Below are 15185 nucleotides of genomic sequence, written 5' to 3' on the forward strand. Positions count from 1 at the left end.
CTATATACAGACATCCCCCTATATACAGACACCACTCCTATATACAGACATCCCTCTATATACAGACACCACTCCTATATACGGACATCCCTCTATATACAGACACCACTCCTATATACAGACATCCCTCTATAGACAGACACCACTCCTATATACAGACATCCCCCTATATACAGACACCACTCCTATATACAGACATCCCTCTATATACAGACACCAATCCTATATACAGACATCTCTCTATATACAGACACCACTCCTATATACAGACATCCCCCTGTATACAGACACCACTCCTATATACAGACATCCCTCTATATACAGACACCACACCTATATACAGACATCCCTCTATATACAGACATCTCTCCTTTATACAGATATCCCTCTATATACAGACACCACTCCTATATACAGACATCCCCCTATATACAGACACCACTCTTATATACAGATATCCCTCCATATACAGACACCACTCCTATATACAGACATCCCCCTATATACAGACACCACTCCTATATACAGACATCCCTCTATATACAGACACCACTCCTATATACGGACATCCCTCTATATACAGACACCACTCCTATATACAGACATCCCTCTATAGACAGACACCACTCCTATATACAGACATTCCCCTATATACAGACACCACTCCTATATACAGACATCCCTCTATATACAGACACCAATCCTATATACAGACATCTCTCTATATACAGACACCACTCCTATATACAGACATCCCCCTGTATACAGACACCACTCCTATATACAGACATCCCTCTATATACAGACACCACACCTATATACAGACATCCCTCTATATACAGACACCACTCCTATATACAGACATCCCTCTATATACAGACATCTCTCCTATATACAGACATCCCTCTATATACAGACACCACTCCTATATACAGACATCCCCCTATATACAGACAACACTCCTATATACAGACATCCCCCTATATACAGACACCACTCCTATATACAGACATCCCTCTGTATACAGACACCACTCCTATATACAGACATCCCTCTATATACAGACACCACTCCTATATACGGACATCCCTCTATATACAGACACCACTCCTATATACAGACATCCCTCTATAGACAGACACCACTCCTATATACAGATATCCCCCTATATACAGACACCACTCCTATATACAGACATCCCCCTATATACAGACACCACTCCTATATACAGATATCCCCCTATATACAGACACCACTCCTATATACAGACATCCCCCTATATACAGACACCACTCCTATATACAGACATCCCTCTGTATACAGACACCACTCCTATATACAGACATCCCTCTATATACAGACACCACTCCTATATACAGACATCCCCCTATATACAGACACCACTCTTATATACAGACATCCCTCTATATACAGACACCACTCCTATATACAGACATCCCTCTGTATACAGACACCACTACTATATGCAGACATCCCTCTATATACAGACACCACTCCTATATACTGACATCCCTCTATGTACAGACACCACTCCTATATACAGACATCCCTCTATATAGACATCTCTCCTATATACAGACATCCCTCTATATACAGACACCACTCCTATATACAGACATCCCTCTATATACAGACATCTCTCCTTTATACAGATATCCCTCTATATACAGACACCACTCCTATATACAGACATCCCCCTATATACAGACACCACTCTTATATACAGATATCCCTCTATATACAGACACCACTCCTATATACAGACATCCCCCTATATACAGACACCACTCCTATATACAGACATCCCTCTATATACAGACACCACTCCTATATACAGACATCTCTCTATATACAGACACCACACCTATATACAGACATCCCCCTGTATACAGACACCACTCCTATATACAGACATCCCTCTATATACAGACACCACTCCTATATACAGACATCCCTCTATATACAGACACCACTCCTATATACAGACATCCCTCTATATACAGACATCTCTCCTATATACAGACATCCCTCTATATACAGACACCTCTCCTATATACAGACATCCCCCTATATACAGACACCACTCCTTTATACAGACATCCCCCTATATACAGACACCACTCCTATATACAGATATCCCCCTATATACAGACACCACTCCTATATACAGACATCCCTCTATATACAGACACCACTCCTATATAAAGACATCCCTCTATATACAGACACCACTCCTATATACATACATCCCTCTATATACAGACACCACTCCTATATACAGACATCCCTCTGTATACAGACACCACTCCTATATACAGACATCCCTCTATATACAGACACCACTCCTATATACAGACATCCCTCTATATACAGACACCACTCCTATATACAGATATCCCCCTATATACAGACACCACTCTTATATACAGAAATCCCTCTATATACAGACACCACTCCTATATACAGACATCCCTCTGTATACAGACACCACTACTATATGCAGACATCCCTCTATATACAGACACCACTCCTATATACAGACATCCCTCTATGTACAGACACCACTCCTATATACAGACATCCCTCTATATAGACATCTCTCCTATATACAGACATCCCTCTATATACAGACACCACTCCTATATACAGACATCCCTCTATATACAGACATCTCTCCTTTATACAGATATCCCTCTATATACAGACACCACTCCTATATACAGACATCCCCCTATATACAGACACCACTCTTATATACAGATATCCCTCTATATACAGACACCACTCCTATATACGGACATCCCTCTATATACAGACACCACTCCTATATACAGACATCCCTCTATAGACAGACACCACTCCTATATACAGACATCCCCCTATATACAGACACCACTCCTATATACAGACATCCCTCTATATACAGACACCAATCCTATATACAGACATCTCTCTATATACAGACACCACTCCTATATACAGACACAACTCCTACATACAGACATCCCTCTATATACAGACACCACTACCATATACAGAGATCCGTCTATATACAGATACCACTCCTATATACAGACATGCCCCTATATACAGACACCACTACAATATACAGACATCCTTCTATATACAGACACCACTCCTATATACAGACATCTCTCCTATATACAGACATCCCTCTATATACAGACATCTCTCCCTTATACAGACATCTCTCCTATATACAGACATCCCCCTATATATCCCCCTATATACAGACACCACTCCTATATACAGACATCCCCCTATATACAGACACCACTTCTATACAAAGACATCCCTCTATATACAGACACCACTCCTATATGCAGGCACCTCTCCTATATACAGACATCCCTCTATATGCAGACGCCACTCCTATATTCAGACATCCCCCTATATAGAGACACCATCCCTATATACAGACATCCCCTATATACAGACATCTCTACTATATACAGACATCCCCCTATATAGAGACGCCACTCCTATATACTGACATCCCTCTATATACAGACACCACTACTTTATACAGACATCCCCTATATACAGACACCACTTCTATATACAGACATCCCCCTATATACAGACACCACTCCTATATGCAGACATCCCCCTATATACAGACACCACTCCTATATACAGACATCCCTCTAAATACAGACACCACTCCTAAATAAAGACATCCCCCAATATACAGATACCACTCCTATATACAGACATCTCTCCTATATAAAAACATCCCCCTATATACAGACATCTCTCCTATATACAGACATTCCCCTATATACAGACATCTCTCCTATATACGGACATTCCTCTATATACAGACACCACTCCTATATACAGACATCCCTCTATATACAGACACCATTCCTATATACAGACATCCCTCTATATACAGACACCATACAGACATCCCTCTATATACAGACACCACTCCTATATACAGACATCCCCCTATATACAGATACCACTCCTATATACAGACATCCCTTTATATACAGACATCCCTCTATATACAGACACCACTCCTATATACAGACATCCCTCTGTATACAGACACCACTCCTATATACAGACATCCCTCTATATACAGACACCACTCCTATATACAGACATCCCTCTATATACAGACACCACTCCTATATACAGACATCCCTCTGTATACAGACACCACTCCTATATACAGACATCCCTCTATATACAGACACCACTCCTATATACAGACATCCCCCTATATACAGACACCATTCTTATATACAGACATCCCTCTATATACAGACACCACTCCTATATACAGACATCCCTCTGTATACAGACACCACTAATATATGCAGACATCCCTCTATATACAGACACCACTCCTATATACAGACATCCCTCTATGTACAGACACCACTCCTATATACAGACATCCCTCTATATAGACATCTCTCCTATATACAGACATCCCTCTATATACAGACACCACTCCTATATACAGACATCCCTCTATATACAGACATCTCTCCTTTATACAGATATCCCTCTATATACAGACACCACTCCTATATACAGACATCCCCCTATATACAGACACCACTCTTATATACAGATATCCCTCTATATACAGACACCACTCCTATATACAGACATCCCCCTATATACAGACACCACTCCTATATACAGACATCCCTCTATATACAGACACCACTCCTATATACGGACATCCCTCTATATACAGACACCACTCCTATATACAGACATCCCTCTATAGACAGACACCACTGCTATATACAGACATCCCCCTATATACAGACACCACTCCTATATACAGACATCCCTCTATATACAGACACCAATCCTATATACAGACATCTCTCTATATACAGACACCACTCCTATATACAGACATCCCCCTGTATACAGACACCACTCCTATATACAGACATCCCTCTATATACAGACACCACTCCTATATACAGACATCCCTCTATATACAGACACCACTCCTATATACAGACATCCCTCTATATACAGACATCTCTCCTATATACAGACATCCCTCTATATACAGACACCACTCCTATATACAGACATCCCCCTATATACAGACACCACTCCTATATACAGACATCCCCCTATATACAGACACCACTCCTATATACAGACATCCCTCTGTATACAGACACCACTCCTATATACAGACATCCCTCTATATACAGACACCACTCCTATATACGGACATCCCTCTATATACAGACACCACTCCTATATACAGACATCCCTCTATAGACAGACACCACTCCTATATACAGATATCCCCCTATATATACAGACACCACTCCTATATACAGACATCCCCCTATATACAGACACCACTCCTATATACAGACATCCCTCTGTATACAGACACCACTCCTATATACAGACATCCCTCTATATACAGACACCAATCCTATATACAGACATCTCTCTATATACAGACACCACACCTATATACAGACATCCCCCTGTATACAGACACCACTCCTATATACAGACATCCCTCTATATACAGACACCACTCCTATATACAGACATCCCTCTATATACAGACACCACTCCTATATACAGACATCCCTCTATATACAGACATCTCTCCTATATACAGACATCCCTCTATATACAGACACCTCTCCTATATACAGACATCCCCCTATATACAGACACCACTCCTTTATACAGACATCCCCCTATATACAGACACCACTCCTATATACAGATATCCCCCTATATACAGACACCACTCCTATATACAGACATCCCTCTATATACAGACACCACTCCTATATAAAGACATCCCTCTATATACAGACACCACTCCTATATACATACATCCCTCTATATACAGACACCACTCCTATATACAGACATCCCTCTGTATACAGAAACCACTCCTATATACAGACATCCCTCTATATACAGACACCACTCCTATATACAGACATCCCTCTATATACAGACACCACTCCTATATACAGATATCCCCCTATATACAGACACCACTCTTATATACAGAAATCCCTCTATATACAGACACCACTCCTATATACAGACATCCCTCTGTATACAGACACCACTACTATATGCAGACATCCCTCTATATACAGACACCACTCCTATATACAGACATCCCTCTATGTACAGACACCACTCCTATATACAGACATCCCTCTATATAGACATCTCTCCTATATACAGACATCCCTCTATATACAGACACCACTCCTATATACAGACATCCCTCTATATACAGACATCTCTCCTTTATACAGATATCCCTCTATATACAGACACCACTCCTATATACAGACATCCCCCTATATACAGACACCACTCTTATATACAGATATCCCTCTATATACAGACACCACTCCTATATACAGACATCCCCCTATATACAGACACCACTCCTATATACAGACATCCCTCTATATACAGACACCACTCCTATATACGGACATCCCTCTATATACAGACACCACTCCTATATACAGACATCCCTCTATAGACAGACACCACTCCTATATACAGACATCCCCCTATATACAGACACCACTCCTATATACAGACATCCCTCTATATACAGACACCAATCCTATATACAGACATCTCTCTATATACAGACACCACTCCTATATACAGACACAACTCCTACATACAGACATCCCTCTATATACAGACACCACTACCATATACAGAGATCCGTCTATATACAGATACCACTCCTATATACAGACATACCCCTATATACAGACACCACTACAATATACAGACATCCTTCTATATACAGACACCACTCCTATATACAGACATCTCTCCTATATACAGACATCCCTCTATATACAGACATCTCTCCCTTATACAGACATCTCTCCTATATACAGACATCCCCCTATATATCCCCCTATATACAGACACCACTCCTATATACAGACATCCCCCTATATACAGACACCACTTCTATACAAAGACATCCCTCTATATACAGACACCACTCCTATATGCAGGCACCTCTCCTATATACAGACATCCCTCTATATGCAGACGCCACTCCTATATTCAGACATCCCCCTATATAGAGACACCATCCCTATATACAGACATCCCCCTATATACAGACATCTCTACTATATACATACATCCCCCTATATAGAGACGCCACTCCTATATACAGACATCCCTCTATATACAGACACCACTACTTTATACAGACATCCCCTATATACAGACACCACTTCTATATACAGACATCCCCCTATATACAGACACCACTCCTATATGCAGACATCCCCCTATATACAGACACCACTCCTATATACAGACATCCCTCTAAATACAGACACCACTCCTAAATAAAGACATCCCCCAATATACAGATACCACTCCTATATACAGACATCTCTCCTATATAAAAACATCCCCCTATATACAGACATCTCTCCTATATACAGACATTCCCCTATATACAGACATCTCTCCTATATACGGACATTCCTCTATATACAGACACCACTCCTATATACAGACATCCCTCTATATACAGACACCATTCCTATATACAGACATCCCTCTATATACAGACACCATACAGACATCCCTCTATATACAGACACCACTCCTATATACAGACATCCCCCTATATACAGATACCACTCCTATATACAGACATCCCTTTATATACAGACATCCCTCTATATACAGACACCACTCCTATATACAGACATCCCTCTGTATACAGACACCACTCCTATATACAGACATCCCTCTATATACAGACACCACTCCTATATACAGACATCCCTCTATATACAGACACCACTCCTATATACAGACATCCCTCTGTATACAGACACCACTCCTATATACAGACATCCCTCTATATACAGACACCACTCCTATATACAGACATCCCCCTATATACAGACACCACTCTTATATACAGACATCCCTCTATATACAGACACCACTCCTATATACAGACATCCCTCTGTATACAGACACCACTACTATATGCAGACATCCCTCTATATACAGACACCACTTCTATATACAGACATCCCTCTATGTACAGACACCACTCCTATATACAGACATCCCTCTATATAGACATCTCTCCTATATACAGACATCCCTCTATATACAGACACCACTCCTATATACAGACATCCCTCTATATACAGACATCTCTCCTTTATACAGATATCCCTCTATATACAGACACCACTCCTATATACAGACATCCCCCTATATACAGACACCACTCTTATATACAGATATCCCTCTATATACAGACACCACTCCTATGTACAGACATCCCCCTATATACAGACACCACTCCTATATACAGACATCCCTCTATATACAGACACCACTCCTATATACGGACATCCCTCTATATACAGACACCACTCCTATATACAGACATCCCTCTATAGACAGACACCACTCCTATATGCAGACATCCCCCTATATACAGACACCACTCCTATATACAGACATCCCTCTATATACAGACACCAATCCTATATACAGACATCTCTCTATATACAGACACCACTCCTATATACAGACATCCCCCTGTATACAGACACCACTCCTATATACAGACATCCCTCTATATACAGACACCACTCCTATATACAGACATCCCTCTATATACAGACACCACTCCTATATACAGACATCCCTCTATATACAGACATCTCTCCTATATACAGACATCCCTCTATATACAGACACCACTCCTATATACAGACATCCCCCTATATACAGACAACACTCCTATATACAGACATCCCCCTATATACAGACACCACTCCTATATACAGACATCCCTCTGTATACAGACACCACTCCTATATACAGACATCCCTCTATATACAGACACCACTCCTATATACGGACATCCCTCTATATACAGACACCACTCCTATATACAGATATCCCTCTATAGACAGACACCACTCCTATATACAGATATCCCCCTATATACAGACACCACTCCTATATACAGACATCCCCCTATATACAGACACCACTCCTATATACAGACATCCCTCTGTATACAGACACCACTCCTATATACAGACATCCCTCTATATACAGACACCAATCCTATATACAGACATCTCTCTATATACAGACACCACACCTATATACAGACATCCCCCTGTATACAGACACCACTCCTATATACAGACATCCCTCTATATACAGACACCACTCCTATATACAGACATCCCTCTATATACAGACACCACTCCTATATACAGACATCCCTCTATATACAGACATCTCTCCTATATACAGACATCCCTCTATATACAGACACCTCTCCTATATACAGACATCCCCCTATATACAGACACCACTCCTTTATGCAGACATCCCCCTATATACAGACACCACTCCTATATACAGATATCCCCCTATATACAGACACCACTCCTATATACAGACATCCCTCTATATACAGACAACACTCCTATATAAAGACATCCCTCTATATACAGACACCACTCCTATATACATACATCCCTCTATATACAGACACCACTCCTATATACAGACATCCCTCTGTATACAGACACCACTCCTATATACAGACATCCCTCTATATACAGACACCACTCCTATATACAGACACCCCTCTATATACAGACACCACTCCTATATACAGATATCCCCCTATATACAGACACCACTCTTATATACAGAAATCCCTCTATATACAGACACCACTCCTATATACAGACATCCCTCTGTATACAGACACCACTACTATATGCAGACATCCCTCTATATACAGACACCACTCCTATATACAGACATCCCTCTATGTACAGACACCACTCCTATATACAGACATCCCTCTATATAGACATCTCTCCTATATACAGACATCCCTCTATATACAGACACCACTCCTATATACAGACATCCCTCTATATACAGACATCTCTCCTTTATACAGATATCCCTCTATATACAGACACCACTCCTATATACAGACATCCCCCTATATACAGACACCACTCTTATATACAGATATCCCTCTATATACAGACACCACTCCTATATACAGACATCCCCCTATATACAGACACCACTCCTATATACAGACATCCCTCTATATACAGACACCACTCCTATATACGGACATCCCTCTATATACAGACACCACTCCTATATACAGACATCCCTCTATAGACAGACACCACTCCTATATACAGACATCCCCCTATATACAGACACCACTCCTATATACAGACATCCCTCTATATACAGACACCAATCCTATATACAGACATCTCTCTATATACAGACACCACTCCTATATACAGACACAACTCCTACATACAGACATCCCTCTATATACAGACACCACTACCATATACAGAGATCTGTCTATATACAGATACCACTCCTATATACAGACATACCCCTATATACAGACACCACTACAATATACAGACATCCTTCTATATACAGACACCACTCCTATATACAGACATCTCTCCTATATACGGACACCCCTCTATATACAGACATCTCTCCCTTATACAGACATCTCTCCTATATACAGACATCCCCCTATATATCCCCCTATATACAGACACCACTCCTATATACAGACATCCCCCTATATACAGACACCACTTCTATACAAAGACATCCCTCTATATACAGACACCACTCCTATATGCAGGCACCTCTCCTATATACAGACATCCCTCTATATGCAGACGCCACTCCTATATTCAGACATCCCCCTATATAGAGACACCATCCCTATATACAGACATCCCCCTATATACAGACATCTCTACTATATACAGACATCCCCCTATATAGAGACGCCACTCCTATATACAGACATCCCTCTATATACAGACACCACTACTTTATACAGACATCCCCTATATACAGACACCACTTCTATATACAGACATCCCCCTATATACAGACACCACTCCTATATGCAGACATCCCCCTATATACAGACACCACTCCTATATACAGACATCCCTCTAAATACAGACACCACTCCTAAATAAAGACATCCCCCAATATACAGATACCACTCCTATATACAGACATCTCTCCTATATAAAAACATCCCCATATATACAGACATCTCTCCTATATACAGACATTCCCCTATATACAGACATCTCTCCTATATACGGACATTCCTCTATATACAGACACCACTCCTATATACAGACATCCCTCTATATACAGACACCATTCCTATATACAGACATCCCTCTATATACAGACACCATACAGACATCCCTCTATATACAGACACCACTCCTATATACAGACATCCCCCTATATACAGATACCACTCCTATATACAGACATCCCTTTATATACAGACATCCCTCTATATACAGACAAAACTCCTATATACAGACATCCCTCTGTATACAGACACCACTCCTATATACAGACATACCTCTATATACAGACACCACTCCTATATACAGACATCCCTCTATATACAGACACCACTCCTATATACAGACATCCCTCTATATACAGACATCTCTCCTATATACAGACATCCCTCTATATACAGACACCACTCCTATATACAGACATCCCTCTATATACAGACATCTCTCCTATATACAGACATCCCTCTATATACAGACACCACTCCTATATACAGACATCCCCCTATATACAGACACCACTCCTATATACATACATCCCTCTATATACAGACACCACTCCTATATAAAGACATCCCTCTATATACAGACACCACTCCTATATACATACATCCCTCTATATACAGACACCACTCCTATATACAGACATTCCCCTATATACAGACACCACTCCTATATACATACATCCCTCTATATACAGACACCACTCCTATATACAGACATCCCTCTATATACAGACACCACTCCTATATACAGACATCCCCCTATATACAGACACCACTCCTATATACATACATCCCTCTATATACAGACACCACTCCTATATACAGACATCCCTCTATATACAGACACCACTCCTATATACAGACATCCCTCTATATACAGACACCACTCCTATATACAGACATCCCTCTATATACAGACACTTCTCCTATATACAGACATCCCTTTATATACAGACACCACTCCTACATACAGACATCCCCCTATATACAGACACCACTCCTATATACAGACATCCCCCTATATACAGACACCACTCCTATATACAGACATCCCTCTGTATACAGACACCACTCCTATATACAGACATCCCCCTATATACAGACACCACTCCTATATACAGACATCCCTCTATATACAGACACCACTCCTATATACAGACATCCCTCTATATACAGACACCACTCCTATATACAGACATCCCTCTATATACAGACATCTCTCCTATATACAGACATCCCTCTATATACAGACACCTCTCCTATATACAGACATCCCCCTATATACAGACACCACTCCTTTATACAGACATCCCCCTATATACAGACACCACTCCTATATACAGATATCCCCCTATATACAGACACCACTCCTATATACAGACATCCCTCTATATACAGACACCACTCCTATATAAAGACATCCCTCTATATACAGACACCACTCCTATATACATACATCCCTCTATATACAGACACCACTCCTATATACAGACATCCCTCTGTATACAGAAACCACTCCTATATACAGACATCCCTCTATATACAGACACCACTCCTATATACAGACATCCCTCTATATACAGACACCACTCCTATATACAGATATCCCCCTATATACAGACACCACTCTTATATACAGAAATCCCTCTATATACAGACACCACTCCTATATACAGACATCCCTCTGTATACAGACACCACTACTATATGCAGACATCCCTCTATATACAGACACCACTCCTATATACAGACATCCCTCTATGTACAGACACCACTCCTATATACAGACATCCCTCTATATAGACATCTCTCCTATATACAGACATCCCTCTATATACAGACACCACTCCTATATACAGACATCCCTCTATATACAGACATCTCTCCTTTATACAGATATCCCTCTATATACAGACACCACTCCTATATACAGACATCCCCCTATATACAGACACCACTCTTATATACAGATATCCCTCTATATACAGACACCACTCCTATATACAGACATCCCCCTATATACAGACACCACTCCTATATACAGACATCCCTCTATATACAGACACCACTCCTATATACGGACATCCCTCTATATACAGACACCACTCCTATATACAGACATCCCTCTATAGACAGACACCACTCCTATATACAGACATCCCCCTATATACAGACACCACTCCTATATACAGACATCCCTCTATATACAGACACCAATCCTATATACAGACATCTCTCTATATACAGACACCACTCCTATATACAGACACAACTCCTACATACAGACATCCCTCTATATACAGACACCACTACCATATACAGAGATCCGTCTATATACAGATACCACTCCTATATACAGACATACCCCTATATACAGACACCACTACAATATACAGACATCCTTCTATATACAGACACCACTCCTATATACAGACATCTCTCCTATATACAGACATCCCTCTATATACAGACATCTCTCCCTTATACAGACATCTCTCCTATATACAGACATCCCCCTATATATCCCCCTATATACAGACACCACTCCTATATACAGACATCCCCCTATATACAGACACCACTTCTATACAAAGACATCCCTCTATATACAGACACCACTCCTATATGCAGGCACCTCTCCTATATACAGACATCCCTCTATATGCAGACGCCACTCCTATATTCAGACATCCCCCTATATAGAGACACCATCCCTATATACAGACATCCCCCTATATACAGACATCTCTACTATATACATACATCCCCCTATATAGAGACGCCACTCCTATATACAGACATCCCTCTATATACAGACACCACTACTTTATACAGACATCCCCTATATACAGACACCACTTCTATATACAGACATCCCCCTATATACAGACACCACTCCTATATGCAGACATCCCCCTATATACAGACACCACTCCTATATACAGACATCCCTCTAAATACAGACACCACTCCTAAATAAAGACATCCCCCAATATACAGATACCACTCCTATATACAGACATCTCTCCTATATAAAAACATCCCCCTATATACAGACATCTCTCCTATATACAGACATTCCCCTATATACAGACATCTCTCCTATATACGGACATTCCTCTATATACAGACACCACTCCTATATACAGACATCCCTCTATATACAGACACCATTCCTATATACAGACATCCCTCTATATACAGACACCATACAGACATCCCTCTATATACAGACACCACTCCTATTTTTAGACATCCCCCTATATACAGATACCACTCCTATATACAGACATCCCTTTATATACAGACATCCCTCTATATACAGACACCACTCCTATATACAGACATCCCTCTGTATACAGACACCACTCCTATATACAGACATCCCTCTATATACAGACACCACTCCTATATACAGACATCCCTCTATATACAGACACCACTCCTATATACAGACATCCCTCTGTATACAGACACCACTCCTATATACAGACATCCCTCTATATACAGACACCACTCCTATATACAGACATCCCCCTATATACAGACACCACTCTTATATACAGACATCCCTCTATATACAGACACCACTCCTATATACAGACATCCCTCTGTATACAGACACCACTACTATATGCAGACATCCCTCTATATACAGACACCACTCCTATATACAGACATCCCTCTATGTACAGACACCACTCCTATATACAGACATCTCTCTATATAGACATCTCTCCTATATACAGACATCCCTCTATATACAGACACCACTCCTATATACAGACATCCCTCTATATACAGACATCTCTCCTTTATACAGATATCCCTCTATATACAGACACCACTCCTATATACAGACATCCCCCTATATACAGACACCACTCTTATATACAGATATCCCTCTATATACAGACACCACTCCTATGTACAG

The sequence above is a fragment of the Ranitomeya variabilis genome, chromosome 3 (assembly GCF_051348905.1).
Source record: "Ranitomeya variabilis isolate aRanVar5 chromosome 3, aRanVar5.hap1, whole genome shotgun sequence".
Taxonomy (NCBI): domain Eukaryota; kingdom Metazoa; phylum Chordata; class Amphibia; order Anura; family Dendrobatidae; genus Ranitomeya; species Ranitomeya variabilis.